Consider the following 13,080-nt stretch of genomic DNA (forward strand, 5'->3'; position numbering starts at 1 on the left):
CAGGGTCATTCCCTTTATTGTGGTCCAGTTAGTAGCCAAGCCTGATTTCTGACATGAGGCAGGAAACGATGCATCGTGCTGGTTGCCCCATCTCCCTACCTCTGTTCCCCTGAAGGCCCATGTTTGAGTCACTTCAAGGCACAGCATGAATGAACCTTGAACAATTTGATAGGTGAAAGAACTCAGTCACAAAAAGGGCCAATAGCATAGCCTCTCGCATATGTAACATTCCTAGCATCGGAAAAGGGAGAGAGATTCAAGTTTCATTAGTGGTTTCTGGAGAAGAGCCGTGAATGTCTGTTTATGGGAATGATTGTGGGTGATGTGTGTACAATGTGATTAAGTCATCATTGATACCACTAAGCGGTACATGTGAAAGATGTTCAAATGACAAATGTGGTTTCAAAATGTTAATTATTTCATGAACCACTCAAATGTTTCTTGTGGGCTTGTGTGTAGGTGTGTGTGTGTGTGTGTGTGTGTGTGTGTGTGAGTTCATTCCAACTCACAGTGACTTTGTAGCACAACTGCTCTGTGGGGCTGTGGAGGCTGTAAATATTTACGTAGATTGCCTAATCTTTCTATGGTGCACAAAACTTGCCCAACACTGCACGTACCACGCTACCACGCTCTTTGATCTATTCATATGCAATAGACAATGCCAGATGTTGGCACTAATGATGCCAGTGGTGGATGTCTAAAGGTTCCTAAAGAGCCACTGGCATCAGTAGTGCCAACATGTCAACATCTGGATTGTACTCCCACACAAAGGTAGATCAGAGCGCTAATTCTACCCTGTCATTGTCTCTGTAACATGTGCTCATTTCAAACCAATCAACCAACTAAATTCAGTCCAGCCAAACCGAGTGAGTGATAGAATTGTTTCACTTATGAAACAATCACATTAAAATAAAATCCACCACTAACAAAGATTAGCCATTAATTGTTCTCATTGATTTTGTCTAAAATCTCTACCGAGATAGGTATGTCCCATTTTTAATAACATCACCAAGAAGCCTTGCAGCAGTAACTTTAAAATATTTTCCTAGTATGTACATAGTAATAATAATTTTAAAAATAAAATAAGCCATCTGATCACTCTGGCAGTACAAAGACTTTGATGAATCTGTCAGTGAAATCAAACCTGTGGCCCCATTTGCTCTGAATTTCCTCAAGCCAAGTTGGATATAGTAGAGTGGATTCCAGGTCAGTGGAGCAAAATCAAGATTAGGAACAACAACAACATCATCATCATCATCATCATCATCATCATCATCATCATCATCATCATCATCGTGGTGGTTATATAATTGTTTGTCAATTTGAGGGGATCGAGCGTGAAAGGGTGGAGTCTAGCCTGTCAATCCAGTCATAGCTAATGAGACCTTTGTGTGGGCATAGCCTTCTCCTGGGGATTCTGGGAACTCCTGTCTTCCTCCTTGGAGGCGGGAGACACTCTCTTTGGTTACTCCCTGGGAGACAGTGCAGCTGACAAGACACATGGAGACAGGCTGATGGCAGTCAAAGCCTTTTAGCTAAAGAAACCATGTGGAGACCCCTATCAGCACTGAGATGCCTCTACTGCCACTGGATCCACAAGACTTTCCACCCACAGGCCTGTGATCGTCCTGCATTTGGCATCATTTGCATGTGTTTTGTGAGTCTGAAAAGGACTTTATAGATTGGTATTGGACATATGGGCTAATATCCGACTTATGGACGTGATCTGGACTGGGCTAGGATGTTTTCTCAATATTCAATCGCTCTTGTATATAAAGCTCTATCTTATACATATATGAGTGTCTATAAATTTGTTTCTCTAGTCTACCCAGACTAACATAATCATTAATACACAACATGTACAAAAGACAGGACCTAATATCATTACATTTCAGCATCCTTTAAATAGGCAATCCTTCAGCGAAATAAAAAAAATCACACTATGTGTCTAATGCTCCTATGTGCAATACATCAATCATGCAATATTAACTTCCTTCTCTGAATCAACATCTTACCAGCTGTTTCCTCTCATCCATTATCCTGTCTTCCTATATAGAAAATAATTACATTGGACTGTCAAAGTTTATTTACTAGGGAATGGAACAGAAATCCATTTTTAATTTTTAAAATTAATGCTAGTATTTCTATTGACTGCTGAGTAAACTTGTATAGACACTTCACACATTTATAATGTACATCCACAACACGGAGGCAGACAGAATAAGCATTGTTCCAATAGCACCCTTTTATTCACACCTTCTTCAGATGGCTTTGATCAAAGTTTCCTTTTGGTGAAAACTGTTAAGGAAGCCTTTGGAAGAGGAGGCGAAGGAGCCCTAATGGTGTAGCAGTTATACATTGGGCTGTTAAACACAAAGACAGAAGTTGGAAACCAAGTGCCCATGGGAGAAAGAGAGGTATTCTACTCCCATAAAGAGTTACAGTCTCAATGGGAGCCACCACCCCCACCCACAGAGGAGTCACAGGGAAGGGATCATTTAACCAGGGTCAGTAAAGCACACATGAAACACATAATATTCCTCTGGTTCCTTGAGGCTTCCTCATCCCTCACTATCATGACCCCAGTGCTGCCTATCATTTCAGATTAGATCAGAGCATCTACACAGGTACAGATAAGAGATAAAAGCTCACAACACATGGAATTCAGGAACAGGGATGGGAATAGCGATACCAGAAGGGTAGGGGGAAGATGGGAAAAGGAAGGGAGGAAGGGGAAACCGATCACAATGATTGACACATAATAAAACACACACACACACACCAGGAGGAAGAGCAAAAGAAACCATGGGGGAAGAGAGACAGCAGTCAGCGAAATATATGAAAATAACAATTTATAATTTATCAAGGGGTGCTGGGGGTGGGGGAGAGGAGTTTATACCAAAGGCTCAATATAAAGCAAATGTCTAGAAAACAATGATGGCAACTTATGTACAAATATGCTTGAGACAATTGATGTATTGATTGTTATAAGAGTTGTAAGAGCCTCCAATAAAATGACCTTTTAATACATTTTTTTAAAGTTCTCATATGGACCTCAAGTTAATGGTTGTATTGAACTTACAAACACATTCACTGTGGCTAAATTCTTGAAGTAACATGTGCAAAAATATAAATAAAACCATTAAGGTTTAGAGACTTCTCCCATTGACAAACTTTATTATTTGAGTACTCACAGACAAACATTTAGGAAACTCTTGGCATATTGGCATATCTCCTGCATTTGGGTTCCTTGAATAGTTCTCTAGTCTATTTCTAAGACAACATGTTATCCTAAACTGATAAGATGCCCACAAATGTTGGCAAGTTTGTGAAAGGCTTTCTGATGTACTTGTTTATTGGGCATAATTGTGTCTGCTACCTGGTACCCATGCAGAGTCAGCTGCAGTGTGAAGACAGATGGCATGACCAAGTGTGAGGGAACCCGTGTCCACACAATTGTGAGCGCTTTGCTCTAGCAGGGAATGGAAGAATGAACAAGCTCACTCCAGATTGAATATCAAATGAAATGTTTAAAGAATGTCAGTGCCAGAGGTCGCATTTCATACAATACCAATATCCCAGCCCCATGTGAGCATGTAAGGAGTCCCAAGGTAAGATACCGGGATGCTGACCAAAGATCGGTGCGTCAAACCTACCAGCCACTTCATGGCAGAAAACGAAGCTGTCTGTCCCCATAAAGAATGACAGTCTCAGACATCTTTTATAGATGTGCTGAGTTTGGAATCAGCTAGCTGGCTGAAAGCCTTTTGGATGTGAGCATGTGAACGTTCTAAAGTAGATAGTATCTCCAGAATCTTCACATGGTGAGAGAAGTCTCACTGTTCAACCTGCATGTTAGGTTTCCACACTGCTGGATCACCACGATCCTGTGTGTGAGATCATTGGCCAAACATAGACACTCAAAGACACGTTGTCCATATGTTTTTTTTCTGTAATAGATTGAAAAATAGGTGTTTACATTGGAAGCTCTTTTTCAGATGAAAGGACTGAGGAAGTGATGTGGGGCCTTGTCTGACCTCCTCCAGCTTCTCAGGGGGAAAGGAGAATCTAACTCCACATCAATCCAAGGCTCATTTGTAACAGCAAGGTCAGAAACGCCTCTACTTCCTACCTTATTTGCCTTATTCTGACACCAACTGTCACTTTCAAAGACACTCTACTTCTCTGATGGGTTTCATTGTCCCTTGAAATGGCCACAGGGAACTGGCAGATAGACCAATACTCTTGATTACGGGGTTTAATTGGGCAGTAGCATGTTACAGGTGAGACATCTTAAGGGCAGAGTTCTTTTGTCTCCAGTTTTTCTTTGCAATTTTGCTGGCTGCTGCGCCTCTCTCTGATCCGTGGTCACCCAGCCTCTGTCCTGATGGGCAAATGAGACAAGGCTTCTTCAGTGCTAATAATTGCCCTAAGTGCACCATGCTTGCCTATTAGCCTCTGTCAGAAAGTACTCAGTTTAGTCGTTCTGTGGGCTGGGAAACCTGCTGCGCTGGTCTTTATGTTGATGCTGTTTCTGCTGCCACAACCTGTGGCTCTTCCTTCTGGATGGCTCGGAGATTTTCTCCTTTCCAGCTTTCACCAGTGTGGTAAATAGAAAGTACATGGATAGAAGAGCCATATCCAGTAACTTCATTGCACCACTACGTTTAGTGAGAGCAAACACTTCCCAGTCTTGCACCATCCTCAAGAGCATTACCCCGTTCAAGTTTATTGTAGCAGCTTCTGTGTCAGATGTTTGACTGCACCTGACAAGGGCACTGGCTGTGGATCCAAAGGAAATGAAATCCTTGACAACTTCAGCCTTTTCTGCATTTACCATAATGTTGCTTGTTGGCACCACTGTGAAGACTTTTGTTTTCTTTTCAATAAATACGTTGTCTTTGTTTTCATGTTTCATTTTCACCGTATATTGTAAATAAGTTCTCATTTGCATACTAACATCACAGGGACAACAACATGTCTAAAACTGAGGAACTCTGGTGACAGTCATTACCAGTTGAGCTGTGATCAGCAAGATCATCAGTTCAAACCCACTAGCTGCACAGAAGAAAGATGAGTTACAGCCTCAGAAAATCACAGGGGTAGTTCTCATAGTTCTACTACGAGTTGGCATTGACCCAATGACAGTGAGTAAGACTACAATGACTATACAGCCCTAGCATAGAGCCGAGTGGGTACTGTGCTTAAACTTCTCATGTCAACTGAAGTGTTGGCAGAACAAGCCAATCACTCTGAGGGAGAAAAATATACAACCTTGAACCACCACCACAACATGTTTTGTTATCTAAGGTGTCCCTGGGGCCCTAGTGGCATAGTGAGTTACACATTGGGTTACTAACCTCAAGTTCAGCAGTTCAAAACCACCCACATCTCTGAGGGAATAAGATGAGGGTTTCTGCTTCTGGAAAGTTCTGCAGCCTTGGAAGCACTTAGCAGATCAACTCGGTGCTATAGGCTCACTATGAGTCAGAATGTGACGGCAGTGACATTTTTGGTAGAGAGGGAAGCCCAAATAGTTAGGTTCTCAGCTGTAACTGAATGGTTGAGGGATATTGAGGAAAACCTGGGTGATTTTCTTCCAAAAGATCACAGTCACTGAAGACCCTGTGGCATGCTGTTTTACTGTGACAACCACAGGGCCACTCTGTTCTACAGCAAGTGGTTGGTTTGGTCTTGATATTCAGATTAAATTTACTCCTTGTACCTATAAGTCTTCTTTTGGAAATCAAGACTCCAGTATACTATGTTCAGGTTCATAACCAAATAATTAACCTCAGTATTTCTATTTTAATATATACATATATGTAATATACAGATCATATATATAAATGTTTTCCACACAAAATGTATCAGTAAAACCAAGCAAACACATAGTGAGCAGTGCTATTTTGGGTTTATTGATACATTTGTCACTTACTTTCTTATTGCCATGTTTTGTTGTCTAAGACTTTTGAGAGGATCCTTCTATTACTAGTCTTGTTCACACATTTTCTGTGCATTTGAATGAATAACTCAAGTGATATGCAAAGTGAAACTATGAATTTTCCTCTGAATACTTCGTTGGAAAATTTTGGGGGTGTTTTAATATATAATGATTCTCTTGATCATAGACAGTTCTTTCTTTCCTATACTGATTTTTCCACACTCATCTCCCTCCCAAATAAGCAAATAATTAACATATTGGATAAAAAACAACAACAACAACAACCACTTTTCTGAGGCATGGATGGCTGCACAACTCCTTCTTACATAAAGATTCAGAGACCCCAACCCTTCAAGTGCGCTTAGCAAGGAAAAGAGCCCTTTTAGAGTTGAAAGGCCCGGGTTGAATACTTTCCCAACGAGTTGCTCCTGGCCCTAAACGTCTTTTCCTATTTTCGGACAATAAGCAATTTTTGACCGGCGGCAGCGGTGTTCTGTTCAAACAAGAAAGCCTGCGTGTGTATCATTTCCCTGCTGGTAGCCAACTGTCAATCATTTCACGTAATTAATTTCCTAATGACCCTGAAACATATGCTTTACCTCTGAATGATCTCATTCTTCGTACTCGGCAATTTGGGGGACCGTTTTCCATGCAAAATTTATCAGTAAACCCAAGCAAATATAGGATGGCCTGTGTGTGTGTGTGTGTGTGTGTGTGAGAGAGAGAGAGAGAGAGAGAGAGGGGTGGGGTGGGAGGCAGGGATGCCCCGGATCAAACACTTTTGCCAATGAAAGGTATAATATTTTCTCTGACAGAAGCAAGGTGATCTATTGCATGCCACGGCTAAGCTGTAAAAATATCACGACCTTTCATCAGTCTCAATTATTAGAAGTCATAGCCCCGGGCAGGCACAACTAGGGAATCCCTGGAGATGTTTAACACAGGAAAACTATAGAATCGAATGCAAAGTGCACAGCCAAACCATGCGGTGATAGGGTTGCCTACTGATCCATTCATCATCCCCTTCCGCTTACTCTGTGGCTGACATCTACTTATTAAGTCTTTCCCTGGGTCATTTCACACTGCAGAAGGGGCAAAGGAGAAATGCTGGCAAGAGGCCGGCATGTCCAGCAGAAAGGAAGGCTGTTTATTTTCTCAGCGGCATCATATTCTTATTAGGCAAAAGGGAAACCCTGGGTCCCGCTAGGCCCCTCCTTTCTGGTTCCAACGTCATGGCTAATGTGGGTGAGGGCCTCAACCTGCAGAGACATTCTAAGGAAAAGAAAAGTTGCCCTGTGAAAGGATCATATTTTTCATTAACTAGAGACCCTACCTTGCTGATGGTGGGAGCCAGGCTGCACTGAGGCTGCAGCTGGAAAAGGAGGAATGCAGATAATTCAGAAGAGGTGTGATACAAGGACAGCACCACTCTCTCATTGAATCCTGTGAGTTAAATCTCTCCAATGAAATATTACAGCTTCCACCACCCTAGGAGTCAGAATCCATTGGATGACTGAGTGTTTTGTTTCTTGTAGCGAATACAACACCTATCACTCCCTGGTGGCGCCATGGGGAAGCGTTGGGCTATAAACTCAAGGGTCAGCAGTGTTAAGCCACCAGCTGCTTTGTGAGACAAAAAGGAAGCAGTCTGCTTCCTTAAAGCTAGACAGCCTCAAAATCTCTACGAAGCAATTCTACTCTGTCCTCTTGGTCACTGTGAGTCAGAACCAACTGGAAAATAGTTGGCTTCATGGAGTCCCCAATAATGAATAGGTCATGAATAGGTAGTGACACTACACAAAGAAATTACTTTCGAGTGGGAAACTGAATCCAAAAACCTCCCCCCCCCCCCATGTTCTAACTCAAATTTGACATGTTATTTCACTAGTCATTTATGAAATAAGCCTCAGTCATCTTCGCAATACCTCTCACTGGGTCACCAGCAGAAGTCACAAGTATCACACATCACATTTCGGATGTGGCAGATAATATGAAAAACCATCAGTACCCATCAACACTTCAAACAGATAATATTTCTGGACCTGCCGCTAACCCTTCTTGTGCCATAATATATATTTACATTATTGTGTGAATTTTTCAATACTTTGATGGCTCTATCAATCTAATGTTTCTTTGGAATCCTTTGCATGTTAATTGATGCATGCCTGCTTATGCTTCTGTTTTTTTGCTGATCAGGGAATCTACAGCTATAACCAGAATGAAGAATGCAGGCCCGATAAAAGAAAAATTACTTGTCTACAGGGCTTTGGGTCTCCACTCCGACCCTTATTGTTTCCATCAATATATTTGTTTGTTTGGGACCTTCTGATGCCTGATACCTGATCCAGTCAATGCCTTGTGACCACACAAGCTGGTGTGCTTCTTCTATGTGAACTTTGACAGAACACACATCTCTCTAGTTCTTTAATGCTTCCCCGCCACCCCACTATCATGACCCCAGTTCTAACAAATCCAGCTAGACTAGAGCATGTCCACTGGTACAGATAAGAGTTCTCAACTCACTGAATCCAGGACAGATAAACCCCATCAGGAACAATGATGGCAGGAGAAATGGAGAAATACCATGTGCAGACAAGGGGGAGGAACGGGAAAACAACTGCAATGGTGGATGTATAACTCCCGCCCCCTCCCCCTCCCTAACCAGAGGGACAAACAACAGAAACATGGGTGAAGGTAGACAGCAGATGATGTAAGATATGAAAATAAAAATAATTTATCAGGGGCTCACAAGGGTGGGAGGGAAAAAGAGGAGCTGATACCAAGGCCTCAAGCAGAAAGAAAATTTTTTAAAATGATGATGGTAATATATGTACAAATGTGTTTGATACAATTGATGTATGGACTGTTATAAGATCTGTAAGAGCCCCCAATAAAATGATTTATTTTAAAGAGACAGAAAAATTACTACCGGCTATAGATTAGAATACCAATTGATATGTTTCAACAAGCTGATGTAGCACTGAAAGCACTTAACTATGCCAGGAAATTTGGAAGACAGCCACTTGGCCAACTGACTGGAAAAGACTTACATATGCACCCTTTCCAAAGAAAGGTGACCCAACAGAATGCTCAAATTATAGAACAATCACTGGTATCACCCACAAGTAAAGTTTTGTTGAAATCACCCAACAGTGGTTTCAGCAGGACATTGACAGGGAGCTGCCAGAGCTTCCTGCTGGTTTCAGACGAGGAACAAGGGATACCATTGTTGATGCTAGAGGAACCTTGGCTGAAAGCAGAGAATACCAGAAAGATGTTTTCTTGTATTTTATTGACTATGCAAAGGCATCTGAGTGCATGGATCATAACAAACTATTGGTAGGCTTAGGAAGACTCAGAATCCCAGACATTTCTTTGTGCTCATCCAGAACCTATACACGGATCAAGAGACAGTTGTACAAACAGAACAAGGGAACATTGCATAGTTCAAAATCAGGAAAGGTATATGCCATGGTTTTATCCTGCTGCCATACTTATTCAATGTGTAAACTGAAAAAATAATTAGAGAAACTGGATTATATGAAAAAGAGCGCTGTGTCAGGATTTGAGGCAGGCTTAATAACAACCCGAGATGGCTTGCTGACAGTGAGGAAGAATTACAAACCTTGCTGATGACGATCAAGGATCGCAGCCTTGAGTATGGATTACAACTCCACGTAAAGAAGACCCAAATCCTCACAACTGAAACAGTAGGTAGCGTTATGATAAATGGTAAAAAGGTTAAAGTTGTCAAAAAATGTGTCTTGCTTGGATCTATAATGAAAGCTTATGGAAGCCGCAGTCAAGCGATGAAAAGATGAGTTGCCCTGGGTACATCTGCTTGCCAAGACCTCTTTAGCACACTGAAAGGCAAGGACGTTACTTTAAGGACTAAGGCGCCTTGAAGGACCTAAGATTTTATCTTATATACTTTGGACCAGTGATCAGGATAGACAAGTCCCTGGAGAAGGACACCATGCTTGATAAGGGGGTGGGGGGGGCAGGGAAAGATAGGAAGCCCCTCGATGAGATGAACTGACACAGCAGCAGCAACAATGGGTGAAACATAGGGACAATTGTGAGGTGGTGAAGGACAGGGCATGGGGTCTCTATGGCACCTAAAACAACCATAGATTCCAGCATCATAGCAGCATCCAAGTCCCCACAGTGTGGCAAATTAAGAGATGACATTCTATAGATATTAGTTACTTTATTGTTGTGCATGGATGCTGTTGAGATTATTCCAATTCATATCAATTCTATATGACACATTAGAACCACCTAACAGAATTTCTTTGTGATCTTTAGGAAAGCAAATTTCCAGGTTTTTCTTCCAAGAAATCACTGGAGGTGTTCAAACTACCAACCTTTCATTTAGCAGCTGAGTCCTTAACTGTTGTGCCACCAGAGGTCCTCACATGAACTGTATTTATTTAATGAAACAGATTCAGATATGTTTTCAAAATGATCTGGTAATACAGCATTCATGAAGGCAAACTTATATGAAACCACCATTAAATGTCTGAATGAAATCTACACTACTTTCCATCGAACTACCTTAGATAAATGTACAAGATATGAAATTCATATGGAAATGTCTAAAAGATGAAATTTTGCCAATTGTGGTAGTTACATAAGTTCGTGTTAGTTGATAAATAAGTATGGGAATGGAGTCTAGCCTGTCAGGTCACAGCCTGATGATGCCTCCTTGTGGGTGTGGCTTTCTCATGAGGATTCTGGGGACTTCCACTCTTTCTCTCTGGATGTGGCCTCCACACTCTCTCTGCCTCACCTTCTTGAGAAGGAGACACTCAGAGAGATGGGGAACCAGAGACAGCATTCAAATGTTTCCACTGGCATTGGATTCACAAGGCTTTCCACCCACCAGCCTGTGATTTCCTGCATTTGGTATCATTGTGTGTGCTGTGTGAATTGAAAGAAGAATTTGTGGACTACTATCAGACATATTGGCTAATATAGCAATTATGAACTTGATGTGGACTGGGCTAAGATGTTTTCTCAATATACAATTGCTCTTTGATATAAAGCTCTCTTACACATATGTGAGTGTCTCTGGATTTGTTTCTCTAGTCAACCCAGCCTAACACACCAATGAATCGCTTTCATTATTTTGAAGGTAAAAATATCCAAGATTTTATTTTTAATTTTTTTAATTCCCTTTTTTTAATTAAATGCTTTTATTGGGGACTCTTACAGCTCTCATCACGATCCATGCATTCATCTACTGTGTCAAGCACACCTGTACATGTGTTGCCATCATCATTTTCAAAGCATTTTCTTTCTACTTGAGCCCTTGATATCAGCTCCTTGCCCCCACCCCCCACCCCAGGTAGGAACAGTTTGTCTCTGGTTGGGGCCAGACCTGTAGTTCTCTCTTCTCATACATTCTTCCACGTGGCTACGTTGTCCTCATGGTTTGGTGCACCATGGTATCGTCTGCATGCCCAGTCCCAATTCTGTGGAGACAAAACCAGTTCTCTCCCCCTGGGTGGGTTAATGCCCTGTTCCCTCTGTCATCAACTCACTTTCACCTTCCCCCATTTCTCCCCCTCTCCCCCTTTCCCCTTTTTTGTGGGGGACCAACATATACCTCCTTGGGTTTGGTCTAACCTCCTCCTGACTCCCTGTACCTCAACCCAAATCTTGTGATATGGGTGCATTCTCTTCTATACCCACTGCGCTAATAACACTTACCTCAGGGGATTCATGCTGTACTTCTTTTGTGATTGGCTGAATATGCTTAGCATCATTTCCTTCAACTCTTCCCATGAAAAGACGTGTTTCAGGTGCTCATCAGTGCTTTTTAGTGATGCATGGTACTCCATTGTGTGTATGTGCCAGAGTTTACTGATCCACTCATCTACTGATGGAAATCTAGATTGTTTCCAGCCCATTGCAATTGTGAATTGTGCCACATTAAACATTGGAGTGCATATAACTGGCCGAGGTTTGCTTCTTACCTCTTCTGGGTATATGCCCAGTAGAGGGATTGTTGGGTCATAAGATAGATCAATTTCCATTTTTTTTAAGTATTGCCAGATCACTTTACATAGTGGCTGTATATATCTACAATACAACCAGCAATATAGGAGAGTTTCTCTCCCACCACATCCCCTTCAACATTTGTTGTTCTCTGATTTTCTGATTTGGGTTAGCCTTAAACGTGTTAGATGGTATCTCATGGTTGGTTTTTTTTGCATTTCTCTGATGGCCAATGATCGGGAGCATTAAAGGGGTTAACTGTTTTCCTCTTTTTGAAGGCAAGGAGGGTATTGTAGATTTTCATAATAAGCCCATTGTCTGTTGTCTCATTGCTAAAAATCCTCTCCTGGTCTGTGGGTTGCCTTGTTACCCTCTTGATAAAGTCTTACTTACTTGGTAAAGTCTTTTGATGCACACAGGTGTTTTATCCTTAGTAAATCTCACTTGTTGATTTCAGGTTCACCTGTGTGCATACCTTGCCCTATTGCAGTTAGCCTTTGTATTCCCTGGAACAAGGTTCTTGGGTTTGTCCAATTCCTTCCCTAATGGTCCTGATGGTTTGGGGTTTTACTTCTAAGTCTGTAATCCACCTTGAGTTTGTTCTTGTGCATGGGGTGAGGTAGACATCTTGTGTCATTTTTATATATGTGGATTTCCATTGTTTCCAGCACCACTTGTTAAATAGGGCATTGCTCTCCCACTTGATGCTTTTGGTGCCCTTATCAAAGATCAGTTGTCTACATGCTGATGGTTTTATTTCTGGGTTTCCTGTTCTTTTCCATTGGTCTGAGTTTCTGTCTTTATGCTAGTACCACGCTGTTTTGACCACTGTGGCTGTATAGTAGGTGTTAAAGTCAGGTAAAGTGAGCCCTCCAACTTTGTCCTTCTTCTTGAGGAGTTCTCTGCTAATTCTAGGCTTCTTCCCTCCCATATGAAATTAGTTGTCAGTTTTTCCAATTCTTTGAAGAAGGTTGTTGGTATTTGAATCAGGATAACATTAAACGTATAAAGTGCCCTGGGTAGGATGGACATCTTTACTGTACTGAGTCTTCTGATTTCCTTTCTTTTGCTATTGGAGGGATTGTTGCTGGAGGTTTAGTAAGATCATATCCATCATAAGGCTCTCTTCCTTT

The sequence above is a fragment of the Echinops telfairi genome, unplaced genomic scaffold (genome assembly GCF_000313985.2).
Source record: "Echinops telfairi isolate 266 unplaced genomic scaffold, ASM31398v2 ScPeMD7_3;HRSCAF=10, whole genome shotgun sequence".
NCBI classification, from domain to species: Eukaryota; Metazoa; Chordata; class Mammalia; order Afrosoricida; family Tenrecidae; genus Echinops; species Echinops telfairi.